Raw genomic sequence first — 14,080 nt, 5'->3', positions numbered from 1 at the left:
TTAATCAAATGACACCAGAATGGAAGCTAACATCTTTTAAAATAATATCCATGAGAAGGTGTCTATAGATTTTGATTCTTTGTAGGTACATTTCAAAATATTTCATTTTTATGCTTTTTACTATCAAGTATCTCACGAAGTCCACACATTCATCATGCATATAAATGTGCACACATTTCATTTGTTGTCAGAGCTAAATGAAACAGCCTTTCGTAGTGATTCTGTTTGACCCTAAGTTAAGAACATAAGGAGTTAGTAAGTGGTGAACTATATTTCTGTGTTTGACAGCATGGCACCGAGCTGACTTTTCATCATAGAATCTAACGTGGATAGACTGCCACCAAAAATGAGGAAAGCTTCTACCAAAATGGCCAGCATTCCTAATATCTACAATGTTAAAGTTCTGTGCTTGTCATCAAAGACAAGAGCAGTATGAGAACGGGGGACACAACATTGAATTAAGAATCAGAAAGCCTAAGTTCTTTGCTGACTCTGCTACTAACGTCTATATGATCTTGGGCATATCCCAGTCATGTCTCTGATCCTCAATTTGCTCATCTGTGAAACTGGGTACTGTGCCCTGCAAATCTAATAGGATTGCTGTTGACACAAAATAAGTCATTTTTGTGCATTGGTAACCATGAAATATTCTAGGAATATACTGTTAATATTATTACAGAAAAAGAAAAATGAGAAATAATCTTGAGAAAAATCTACCTTCTTTTAATAACCTTCCCATGTGTGACTAATCATAAACCAGAGCTAAAAAGACTTGACAAGAAGTTTTTATAATCAGAAGTACTGAAATCTAACCTTGCTTTGTAATTTTGCTGCTAGATCTGTCAGAAAAATTATTGTTGCAAAGACCTCCAAATTCATTTGCTCCAAGCTTCCTACCTTTTTAAGATTCTCTTAATTTATTGTTAGAAGAACCCTATTAAGAGATCAAGAGTGGAAAAATTCTAAGCTAAGCATTAGTCAATATAACAAGACCTATTAGGCCTGTCAAGTGAACTTCCACTTGAGACTACTATAACTTCTCACAGACAGACACGCATGTGCACAAACACACACACACCTCAAATTTGATTGTTCTGCTTTGCCTTGTATCCTTACAACATTTTGAAGTTTTTTTTTTTTAACCATATACTCAAAATTTATGTACAAGAACACTAGAAGTGAAAGAAACATTGGATACTACTTTCAATAACTTATAATAATTCTTATTTAGCTACTACGTGAGCTAATCAACTTTAAAATAAGTTCACTTACCAAAAGAGGGAGGGAGAGAGAGAGACTATGAAAGAAGTTACCCCAAAATCCAAACGTGGAATCAGTTTTCTCTAGAAATGGTTTAGAAATTATTAGGAGAGAGGGAGTAACAAGGGGCACATTGTATTCTGTAGGACCTGCATTGAATTTATTGAATATTCTGGTCTTTTCCCCTTTAGCCATCACCTCCTTCATTGGACCACAAGGAAAAATCTTTTTGGAAAAGTAATGGAGTCCAATCAACTTAAACTTCATTTATCTCCAATGACTACTGAAAATTATAAAACTTGCTGTGGAGCTCCAACATGCCAGAAGCTACAAGATAGAGAATTTTGACATTCCGTACCTCATCAAGAGGTTCTCCTCCTCCTTGGATGAAGGCCAAAATGATACTTTCAAGTAAGTAATAATTTCCTATATTATAGCCTATTGTGTGAGTCAAAAATGCCTTACTGAATGAAATTTGTCAGAGTTAGAGATTCACTAATCAAATATTCTAGGTACTATCTTCATGCACTGTTAGTTTTATTATGAATCTTGAGGGAATTTAATTCTTTCTTTTCCTTTTCCACTCCAAATTCCTGGGTCATTGTTTTAGAAACTATTTTGACAAATTTCAATTCTTGAGGGCTTTGGGACATTTTTGCTTCTTAACTGAGAGCAGAGAAAAGTTAGATGGTTAAATAATTACAAAGGACTAAGAATAAATCATGGTGTATATTTTCAGATTTTGAATTACAAAATTATTTAAATGTCTGTAATCGAAGTACTACATTACTATGTAATGAAATTACAATACTGCCTAATGACATAAAGTAACTGCATGCAAAAAAATATTTGTACACAAGGTGGTGATATTAGCAACCAACCACAGTACTTTTATTCTGCTAAAAACCACAATAAACAACAACAGATTATTTTCCCTGAGTGATCTCCAAAGGGCACATTCAGGTGTTCATATAATGATAGCATACAAGTGCACAGAGCCACATCGAAAACCGGTCACCATATGCCATAAAAGTAGCAGGGAAAGAAGAGGAGATGAACGTGTTGTTTTGCCTTGATCACAAAAAAAGAGAGTAACTCCTAAAGAACGAAATAATAACGTAGTAAGGATTCAAGGATTCAGCATGTACCACCTAAGTTTCTATTCACTCCTATTTTTGTCATTAAATCCAAATAATTCAATTCCAATTTTAAAGTTGTTTCTGTAGCTTAAAAAATATATACACTTTCCAGACAGATTTCCTTCAGAAATCCTTTGCCTTACAAACTTTCCCTGCCTTTACAACCAGGTTTCCCTATCCCAATCCCCCCACACCCCCTACAACTTCAGTCCCTTAAGGGCAATGCCATTCCTTCTACTCATGTTCCTTGTGGGGAAATTCAAGTTTTTAGATTTATATTGGTACAATTCAGAGCAATTAAAAAGTGAAGCTGTGAGTAATAAACCACAAACTTTATTTCTCATGAAATAGACTCAACCTTATCAACAGTACTAAAATATAAAATTTAACTAACATAGGCCAACACTAAACCAGGTCATAGTTTTTGTGCATTGGTACATTAATAATGACCTCTCAGGCATAAGTAATTAATTTTATTAATATTTAGCCCCCCAAATTCAATTACTCATTACAACAAAACGGGCTTGTTCTCAGATCCTTTTTTTTAAAAAGAGCTAAGTGATGGCATCAGTACAAACAAAGAACTTGTTGGATACGCGGTGGAAAGCATTTGTGCCATAAATCGAAAAGGTAGGCGGATGTGTTTTCAATTTTAAGATTCTTCCCCCAAGATTAAAAGAGCAGCAATTGGTATTTGCAAGCTAGAAAGTGAAATATTTGTTCTTGAATTATCTAAGGATGAGTCAGAAACTTAAATCCAAAGAAATAAATAATGACAACAGATGTTTGTAAACCTCATGCTTCCCTGTTCAGCATTTCTATGTGTTGTTTTGCCTTGATGTGCTGTCAGCCGCCTCTCACCTGGGAGTAGCGATATCTTATCGAAGCCCAAACAGTTCCTCTTCACAACAGGCAGATAATAGTGCCTTTCAATTTATCATCCTGAAAGTCTAAAAGAACCATGGGAACGATTGGTCAGGTGACAGTTTGATGGACACTTTGACAGCCCTTAAAGCATCATGGGAAATGGTTGTCACCTGATTTTCAGAACGACCAGGGAGATAACCTTCAGAATGACGAGGAAAACAAAAATCTGAATATTTGTATAAGTTCCAGAAGCAGCACCAATGTTCACTTAAGTGATGATGTTATGAATTTAGATGAATCAAAATGTTGTTATCTAACCAGAGAGGTTTTCCAGTTCTAAAGTGCCTTTCATCTCTTTAGACACCTTCAAAATGTCAGTTGAAAAATATATACATAATGTGGGGCTTTTGATTTTAAAGAAACACAGTAGAACATAAGTATTTAACCACATGCTAAATATATTAGCTGACTACTAATGTCCTCCAGATTTCAAATCTGTTTTCCTTTTGACAAACTATTTATACACCTTTTGCTAAATATAGTTTGTACATTACAGTTCTAATTAGAAAGCTTGTCATGAAGAATCACATCGTCCAAATTCTAAGTCTGGGTAAACTCAAGCTTCATATGGATGCAGTAGCCTTAGTGTAAGAAACAAAATAAGAGAAACCAACTTGAAGATCTTTGAATATTCAAAATATTTGAATTTGTATTTACTCATTCATACGGCCAATAAACATGAATTGAGCACTTACTACACACAGGAGTCTCTGCCATGCATATAACAATAAGAAAGATAATATCTCATCTTTCAACATGCTCACAGTTTGAGGGAAGATAGAGCTGTAAATTACAGCAGATGGCAAAATAAATAGAGAGATCAGTCCAAAACCACTGCCTTCTAGGTGGTAAGGCTTACACACAGCCATTTACAAAGTTGTCTCTTGCATATTGTCTCGTGTATTGTATATGCAGTTTACAATAATTTTTGGACTGATCCAAAGAAATGCTGCTTGAAAATTGGGATTCCAAAGGAAAAAATAAGTATTCAATTTTTATAAATTTATTGCATGACCCCAAGTTTAACGAATGGTTCCAGAAACAGCAAGGAGGTAAAAAGAAATCTGAGATGCAATTCCTTCTGTAAGTGAGGAGGACCCTAACCATCACAAATCCTATGTCCCTTAGCTATCTCAGCTACATTTCTTTTTCAGAGAGACACTCAAGAACTTTTAATTTTAAATAATTTCCAATATGCAGAAAATTCATAAGAAATGTACAAGGAACTTTTCTATATCCTTTATCCAAAATTCACCAGTTTTTAATATTGTACCACATTTGTTCTGATTCTCCTTCTCTCTTCCCTATCTCTTTAATCTTGCTGTTTGTATACTATCATGTTTTTCAATAATTTTAATAGTGAGAAAATGAGATAGGATCTATGCCTGCTTCATCTTTGTATTCCTCCACAAAACCTAGCAACTGCCTTGTATATGCTTAATAAATGTATATGAATGAATGAATGATGAATAATCAACCTAAACATACTTAATGATCTTTTAGATTTTATTTATACACAAATATAAAATGTACTGTTATTTTCCTAAAACACAAGTAATATTTTACAAAATCTGTTTTTCTCAATCTATGTCTGATTAATAAATGATTTAATAAAATAAAAATAATATAATAAAATAAATAAATTGCAGCAAAAGTGTCCATTGGCTTTATAAAGGAAGTAAAAGATAAAAACTTCAGGTGCTAAAAAAAATGAATAAAAAATAAAAAATTTCAGGTGCTGATGGTTCTTTGTCTTCCAATGGGACAAACAGACCGGCTCTAGATGCTGCACAAAAAGCAGGGATTGAAAACAGAAACTGTTTTGCTGAAAAACACTCTAACACGATTGTTGAAATTGGTACCATTTGGCTGCTTGATGCTTTTGAGATAACACTCTGCTTTCACAAATTTTGATGATTTGGATTCACATTCTAACATGAGAATCCAAATCTAGTTTTGCCAAAGCCAGACAAACCAGACAAATTGTGAGAGCATCTTTAGTGTTTTCCAGGGAATGGAAAAAAGCCGATAAAAATTTTAAACTATTAACAACAAAATGTTCTACATGTAGTTCTTCACAAGAAGACACATTATTTGAAAAAAACATGAATCCAAAGTTTGCAAATGCAAAATAAAATGCTTCTTAGTACCATATGCACATTTGAATACTTAGAGAGTGATGAAAACAAATTGTGCTTATTTCAAATTGGGAGGGCAAGATGTGGGAGGGAAGATTTATAATAACTGATATGTGGACAAGGTCCAAGAGTCCAAGATGCTACAGAACAACTGAATTCAGAATCATTTCTTAAATGAGCTGTGGTTAAAAATGCTTTTCCTTTCCTGGTTGAAATAAACCCATGTAGCATCAAGTCATAACAGGTTCCAGATGTAGTCTTTAGCTCACCTGATATGAATTAAGTTTCATTGTTAACAACTAATGTAGTCATTTAATGGAATAAGCTCAATATAAAACCAGAACCAAAAGTCTTATAACACATTTCATAGTTCTTTCAAAATTTGTGGTCTGACAACATAGAATAAATACTAAATTTTCACAGAAAGAAACGTTCAGACTAAAACTTCCACAAAAAGAAAAGATTTATGTTAAGTCATAAAACCATTTTAGAAAAAGTTACATGCACTGTCCCATTATAAATTTCAAACTTCAAAGTCAGCTTGATTGTCAAGCAGCATTCTGAAGGGCATTAGAATCTTAAATTATTAGTTAATACAGGTTATATGAGTTGTGGACTTGTTAAACATCATGCTTAGAGTGCATAAAATTGATGACCCTCTGGCTCAAAGCACATAAGTACCAGTGTTTGGACTCTTCTGCTGAGATGCAACCGGGTGTCTGCTGTGAGACATGAAAAGAATCTTTCCCCAGTGACCCAAATTAAAGTATTGGAGTTACTTCTGTTGGCTCTTACTTCTGTCAAAATATGCACACTATGCTTCAAATGTGGGGAATTCCAAATTCATTTTCCCTTGTTTTCTGACATCTTTCTAAAGTTGGTAGTTCTTGCTGTTCAAAAACACAAAAAGGTTTCCTTGACTGACTTATTTTATATAGATTTTTTGTCATTTAATAATTTATTTGTGATTATTAAAAAACTTGTAGCTTGCACAGTTATAAAACAGATTTAAGGTTCAAATTTGATTGAATTCATCATATTTATTCCCACCTTCCCAGTAAACTGAGACCTTGTCAAGAAATGCGAATCAATGGGTATGATGATTTAAAAAAAAAAAAAAAAAAAGATATGTAGAACAGCTCTCTTTCTTAATGCCAGAAAGTAACCATTAAAAATCATTTCTAAAGATACCCTGTTGTTAAGGATTTTACATCTTTACAGCTAAAAAGGTTTGACTTTTGTTGTTTATTTTTCCCAATAAAAATATAAAAATGCAGAAAAAGATTGGGGAGATATGCCACCACATCTCACTAATACTATTTTAAATATTTGTATTAAATTATTTCAGGTGCATAAATTTGTAAGACCAGGTATGGCAAGTAGAAAAGGAATTGATTCTACTTTTTTATCCAACTATTTCTCAGAGTCCAGATTTATAATTATTCAGAAATATATGATAAACTTTCTGAACTTCACAAATGCTGAATAGTCATAGGATTATTTTTTTAAATAGTGCCTTACGTTTCAACTTTCACTTTTACCTTATTCATTCTCATAAAAATTTTTTTTGAATGATGTAAAGGGTAAGTCAATGAAGTTAGGTTTAAAATAATTCTTAAAATCTAAGTGGTGTTAGCACCTACATTAGTGCATTTTTCTAGGCTGTAACTACACAGAATGGAGAAATTCCAGATGAAAAGTGAAATTACTGCTCAACCAAATGATTATTTTGTCTACATTGTATGAAATGAACAGTATAACTTTTTCCACTGAGTATGCTTAACTGACAGTTGTTTTGGAATTTTACAGGCACAGCCATAGTGTTTTCATAATCAAGCAATGCTTCACATTTTTTATTCTATATGGCACTTTAAACACACCATTCTCTAGCCTTGTTGTAAATGGAGAACAAATGAACATCATTACTTTCCACCCTTATGATGCTCTTTATCTGTCATATTTGAGAATTATTCTTTACTCCTCTTCTTTCAGTTAAAAAAAACTTAGTTCTTTATTATTTCTTTCCCCTCATCATCTTAGGAAAACTCTACTAAAAGTTCTCGAGACTCAGTTTCCTCACCTGTAAAAGAAAAATAATTATACCTATCTATTTGTTATGAAAATTAAGGATTACTACCTCTAACTACATAATACCTCCCATAACACATATTCTGTTCCCAAAAACAGCTAGTTATTTCTCTTTGATTAGTATTAGAATCCTTATTGATTGACTAGTGTCAAAAGACAGGTTACTAAATGTCTTAAATTAACTTCTTTCCTTCAGTTACACTAAAGCAGAACCCATTGTGTCAATAGGAACTTTGGTCTTTCCTGCTGGATTGATACATTAAGTACAAAAATAATTCTAAATCATAAGAAAAGACTGAGCATTACCAATGATCAGAAAACAACAATCCTCCCCCCAAAGTCAGGAAAAAAAGATTCTTTGCCTACCTTACTAAAAGTCAATACAAATTTCCCCTTAAATACTTTTCCTTACAGTTCCATGAAGCATCAGTTAAAAGAACATTTGGATTATGTTGTACAGTACATTTGTTTCAATATCTGAAAACTTCAAGCTACACAAGCTATTATATACATTTTGTTACAGTGAAATCAAGGAGGAAGCTGCCCTCAAAACAGTAACAACACAACACTTATTCAGTGTCAGGTGCTTATCATGGATTATTTTATTTAATTCTCACAACCCTATTGAGTAGGTATGATGGTGATGATGCTGATGATGATGACGATCACTTGACAGCTGAGAAACTTGGTCATGGAGCGGGCAAGCAGCCTGCTAAAGACTCATGATCAGTGAGTGTTAGGGCTGAAATTCCAAGTCAAATGATCTAACCAAAACCCATTATGCGCATGTGGACATGAGCTTGAAAACACTAGAAGTCCCTTTTCCCTTTGAGGGGAAAAAAAAAAAAAAAAAAAAAGATATAAATTTGTCTTTACCTTTTATCTAATAAGGTAATAGTAAAATCTAATTCTAAACATTTAAAGCATTCATTTAGATTAATTGTTCTAAATTTTTTGGCCTCAAGAACTCTTTACATTCTTAAAAATTATTGAGGACACCAAAGAACTTTTGTTTATATTGGGTCCTAATTTGCTCGGGCTGCCACAACAAACTTCCCCAAACTAGTTGGCTTAAAACAATAGTAATTTATTGTCTCACCGCCAAAAGTCCAATATCAAGATGTCTGCAAGGTCATGCTTCCCTGAAGTCTGAAGGATTCTAACACTGGTTTACCAGCAATCCGTGACATAACTCAATCCCTGCCCCTGTCACATGGCTGTCTTCTCTCTCTCTCCTATTGACTGCATCCAAAATCCTCTCCTTACAAGGACACCAGTCATATTGGATTAGCGCCCACCCTAATCCAGTTTTGTTAACTAACAAAGTCTTCAAAGAACCTATTTCCAAATAGTAACACATTCACAGAACCAGGGGCTAGGATTTGAGCATAGATTACTGGGGGATACAATTCAATCCATAACAGTGGATTATATCTAGCAATATTTACCATATTAGAAATTAAATAATTTATGTAACAATAAAAATCCATTAGATGTTACCTAATACAGTTTTAAAATGATATGAGAAGGGTGGAATTATTTTACATTTTTTCAAATCTCTTTAGTATCTGGCTTAATGAAAGACAGCTGAATGCTCATATCTGCTTCTACATTCAATTTGTTGTGACTGGTTGTTTTGAAATATAACAAGAAAACCTGGCCGCATACAAATGTATAGTTCAAAAAAGAGAGAAGCATTTTAATGGCATTTTCAGATAATTGTGGATATTATTCTTTGATTCTAAACAAAAACCTGACAAATGGTGGTTTTCTGAAAGGTTAATGTCAACGAGCAATTTGAAACAATGTCAATAAATTTTCTGTACACTGTTACATTAAAATCCACTGGTTTATTTCTCACTCTGAATGAATATTCTATCCATTTATGATTTTGTAATGCTGTACCTCAGTCACTTGGAAAATGTTGGTTCACTACAAATCTTCCAAATGTGGACACATTTAATTATACACTATTTAAAAATCAAATCACATTGATTAATATCACCATGGGTCTCATCAGAGAAGGCTTTTAAGTATTATGAAACTATCAAGTTTGCTGTGGTGGATAAAAGTTTTCCAAAATCCTAATTTTCACTTAAAATCTCAAATTTTGGTTTTCGTTTTGGTTTTTGGAATATTTCATTTCTGTCATTTTTGAGTAAATGTCTGCCAATTATCCAAGTCTGAAATCATAATTTGTCTTTCTGTCATTCTTTCAAGTAAAAATGATCCCATGATCAAAGTGGGCAGGTCAGCTTGCAACTCAAACAATTGTGCCAGTGCTTTTCTTGAGAGAGCCATCTTATTTGGTATACAGCAGAAGTGCTTCATGCCTAGTTCCCTTTTTGTCCCACTGAATATTTTAAAAAGACACTTACTCAAAGGTTAAGTTTTAAAAAGATCAATAACTTTTACTGTTTCATCAAGGACATTCTTAAATAAAACTGGCTTTTTGTGTGTGTGCAAGTGTGTGGAAGTGAAGACTACAACCACTAGTTCAGTGAAGTGCCACAAACTTAAATCACTGGCAGTATTACCTACCATTGCTTGGGCACCATCAGCGCAAAATGCCAAAAGTAGGAAATCAAGTAGTATCTTATATGGTTTAAAAAAAAATAGTTTGACTCCTTGGAACCCCTGAAACATTCTCAGGGACCCTAAGAGTCTGCAGACCACACTTTAAGAACCATTTTTAAGGCTGTACTCTCCTCCCAATCAAATATTCCCTAGGTAATTTTGGAAGAGTAATCAAAATGAGGTAAAAACTTTACATGTAAAACACTTTTTTATTCCTTTGCTTCTTTTTTCTCCTTGTTGTACCATAAAAGTTAAACAAAACGCAGCCCTTTTCACTTATTATACAATTCTGAATTCATTTCTACTTATCACTTGTCTAGCTTATTATGGTCCCATATCTGTGCCTACAAGTTATTAAACTGTTTTGAGAGGTGTTTTGAACAATATATTAGGAAGAAGAGGGAATAAACAATTAATAAGATTTTCCCAGTCTGTAAATTAGTTACTGTGTGTAAACTGCTCAGCAGGTAAAGCCATTCAGGTCAACAGGGTATCTTTCACTAATCAACCTCTACATTAATTTACTAATTTCTCTGTACCTCCCAAAGAGAGAGCTCTATTCAGATGCATTATTTATTTGTTCTGATTTGAATAGATTCTGAATACATTATGATGCAATTGAAGATAAACAGATCGTGCATATTAGATTCTTTTCCATAACTAATTCAAGAATTAAACAATATATGTTGTTTTGAAGTCAACTGTCAGGGACAAATGATAGACGCTAGCCCTAATTTGAACCTGAGGTGAATTCCTTTAGTCTGGGCCATTGCACACGATTTAATTCTGAAAATATTTCCTTAAAAATAAATTAAAAAGTTATCCCCACCAATCCTTTATGACTATAGGTTAAGGATTTAATCTTATGATTTGCAAATCCTTGGTGTCTTAAGAAATTGTGTGTTTGTTTACTCTCTCATCCAAATGAGTTCATACAAGTTCTTAAATAATAAGCACTGGTGCTTAAATATGAGACAACTTGTGATCTGTGAACCCTTTATTTTAGAGTCACTTTAGATTTTGAGTATGTCACTAGTTTCATTTTTGTTTCCTTCCTTTCTCTGGTTGTAATGTAATAGTAAAAGATAAGAGATGTCTACCAAATGTTCTTACTTCCTATAGTAACATTTTAAATAACTTTATCTTAAGAAATAAAACTGAAATATTTATCACAAGAGTGCATGAGTGAGGGTAGAGGAAAGAGGGTATATTCTCCTTGAACTTTCAGATATCACCTGCCATTTTCTGCTTTGGCAGTGCTAACCAAGGACCCACCACTGGGCTTTCAGATTATTTCTTTCCTGGTAGGCAAACTCCCCACCTCCCTTATCTTCCTCTTTAAACGCTACTCAGTCTCTAAGGACCTCCTCAATAAAGCTTGGTGACTCCAGGTTCCAAACTTCTCTCTCTTGTATACTTACGGTCTAAGGGCATTTCTTGTGTTTCTTCAGCATTTTCTCTAGCGCATTACCACAGTGCTCAGTTCTTAATGGGCACCCAAGGGAAACTGTTATGATCAGATGTAGATTGTCAGAAGAAAACAAAAGCTCATTAGAAGGTCGATTTTTACCAATGATTTGTCATATATTATGATTTTAGAAAATCAACACAAAATTAGAGATGGAAAATGAAAATTTCAAGAAAAAAATTTCCTTAAGGAAGTTACAAATTGTTTTATCCTCTAAGCTGAATAATTTTGAGTAATGGATTTTTTGCAAAAGGAAAAGTAAAAGGTTAGCAATAGTCTGAACAATATTCATAGTAAACAGGAAAAGAAACAATGAATTGTCTGCCTTGCTTTCTCAAAAGATCATGCATTGAGAGGAATAAATCAAGTCTAACAGGTTGGAAGAAAGTAAAATTTGAACTCAGCTCAGTATAGTTCTATGGACTTGTGAATCAGAAAGGAGTCTGCATAATGTAGCAAGAATTAAAGACATCTGTTTCTGCTGGAATATCGATCTCAGTAAGGATTGCAAAGCATCACCACTTTCTCAGCTATGTAATTAGCCCTTTAACAGAAATAATAATTCTAGATACTAAAAGGAGACACAGTTTTCTTTTTTTTTTTTTCACATGTTCTGATTACAAACTTAGAAAGGCCAGAAAAATCAATATTCAATCTACTTTAAACATAGATAATCAATAGCATACCTGTATGCTAGCAACAACTAGTTGGAAAAGAGAAGTCTTAAAGAGGTCTTATTTGCAAAAGAAACAAAAAATAAGCTCTTAAATCCCTAAGTAGTTCCGTGAAAACCTTCACTAGAAACATATATAGCTTATATGAAGAAAACTAAAAAGTAATGTTAAAAGATATAGTAAAAGGCTCTAACAAATGAACAGATATATCATATTCATGATTAGGGAGACTAAACACTATAAAGGCACTAATTTTTGCCAAATAATGTATACATGTAATGTTATTACAATAAAAATCCAGAACAAATTGGAAGGTGGGATCCTAAAATTCATTAGAGGAATGAGAAAGGGAAAATGTAAAGAAATGTTTGAAAAAGAAATGTATAAAGGGGAAGGTAACCTTACCAGTTTTTAAAAATTCTTAAGCTACAGTAATTAAAAGGGTAGTGCTGAAATAATAATTAAGTCATAGGATAGATTAGCTCATATATTATACATACACACACACATGCACATATATATATGTGTAATTCTTAATTTCTAACCCTTTAGCATCTGTTATATATAACAATTTAATACATGAAAAATAATGTATAACATAATAAGTAAGTTATTCAAATAATTTGAATTTGCTAAAGGATTATTCAGCAAATAAGGGAGGAAAATTAGCTAAAGATTTGGAGAAATAGTCAATTAAGATGGTTACTTCATACCTCATGAACAAATAAAATTTGAATAAAGTTCTAAAAGTGGTTGTTAAGTATAAAACTAGAATAACTATCAAACCTGAGGGGGAGATGTTGGAGAGGAGATGAGGATGGGGAAGGAATACTTTATAAGGTTAAAAATAACAGAAACAATAGCAAACACTACAGAGGAAAAATTAACAGATTGTAAAATAGAATATCTAAATGCCTATAGGTCAAAAAAATAAGGCCTTACAGAATTGGCAAAGTATTTTCAGTAATATAATAAAATATTGTTTTGCATTATAAGAACACATACAAAATGATACTAAAAACAATAAGGCTCTAAAACAGGAGTTAGCAAACTTCATCTACAAAGAGCCAGGCAGTAAATATTTTAACTTTTGCAGGCTACAAAGAGTCTCTGTCACTCCTTCTCCTACTCCTCCTTCCTTTTCTCTCCCTCCTCCTCCTTCTTCTTCTCCTTTTCCCCCTTCTCCTTCCTTTTCTTCCTCCTTGTCTTTCTCCTTCTTCTTCACAGGCCTTACAAAAACAAGCCACAGGCCAGTTTTGGTCCATAGGCAATAGTTTGCTCACTCTTGCTCTTAAAGGTAAATGAACAAATGGCAAGAACATTTTTTTAAAAGGAACTACAATTAATATGCAAACAAGGAAAAATATTCAAATAACTTGTCACCCCAAGAAGATGCATATTTAAATAGTAGGATGATATTGCTTTTCACTTAATAAATTAATAGCATTTTTTTTAATTCTGAAAAGTGTAAAATGACATGGACATTGTCATGCCCAGCTAGAGGAAGTATAAATTAACATATTTATATGATATTTATGTATGTGATATAGTATATATTACAAGCCTTAAAAATGTTCATACCCATTGACAAAGCATTTTCATTTTGGAGAAAATTCCAATAAATTATTTCTAAAGATGAAAAATAAAAGCCATATACACAAAAAATTCTTCAATATTTTCTAATAATGAAAATATATATAAAATTCTGTCCTACAATAGGGGATTGGCTAAAAAATTATAATATATGCCAGTTATCTATTTGCTGTCTCTCAGTTTCAAATACATCCATCATTGCCTGCTCTGTGCTGA

General features: G+C 32.9%; 1 long non-coding RNA gene across 3 annotated transcripts in view; it reads left to right on the top strand.

Moving 5' to 3' along the window:
- Nucleotides 1–14,080, top strand: part of LOC119537368 — a 379,219-nt gene that overhangs the window by 186,071 nt on the left and 179,068 nt on the right. For all 3 annotated transcript variants that reach the window (XR_005217423.1, XR_005217422.1, XR_005217424.1), the window contains one exon: nucleotides 1,452–1,671. This is a non-coding gene — a long non-coding RNA (uncharacterized LOC119537368). The remainder of the gene's footprint in view (nucleotides 1–1,451; nucleotides 1,672–14,080) is intronic.

The sequence above is a fragment of the Choloepus didactylus genome, chromosome 1 (genome assembly GCF_015220235.1).
Source record: "Choloepus didactylus isolate mChoDid1 chromosome 1, mChoDid1.pri, whole genome shotgun sequence".
NCBI classification, from domain to species: Eukaryota; Metazoa; Chordata; class Mammalia; order Pilosa; family Megalonychidae; genus Choloepus; species Choloepus didactylus.
This window is presented reverse-complemented; position numbering and strand designations above follow the sequence as displayed.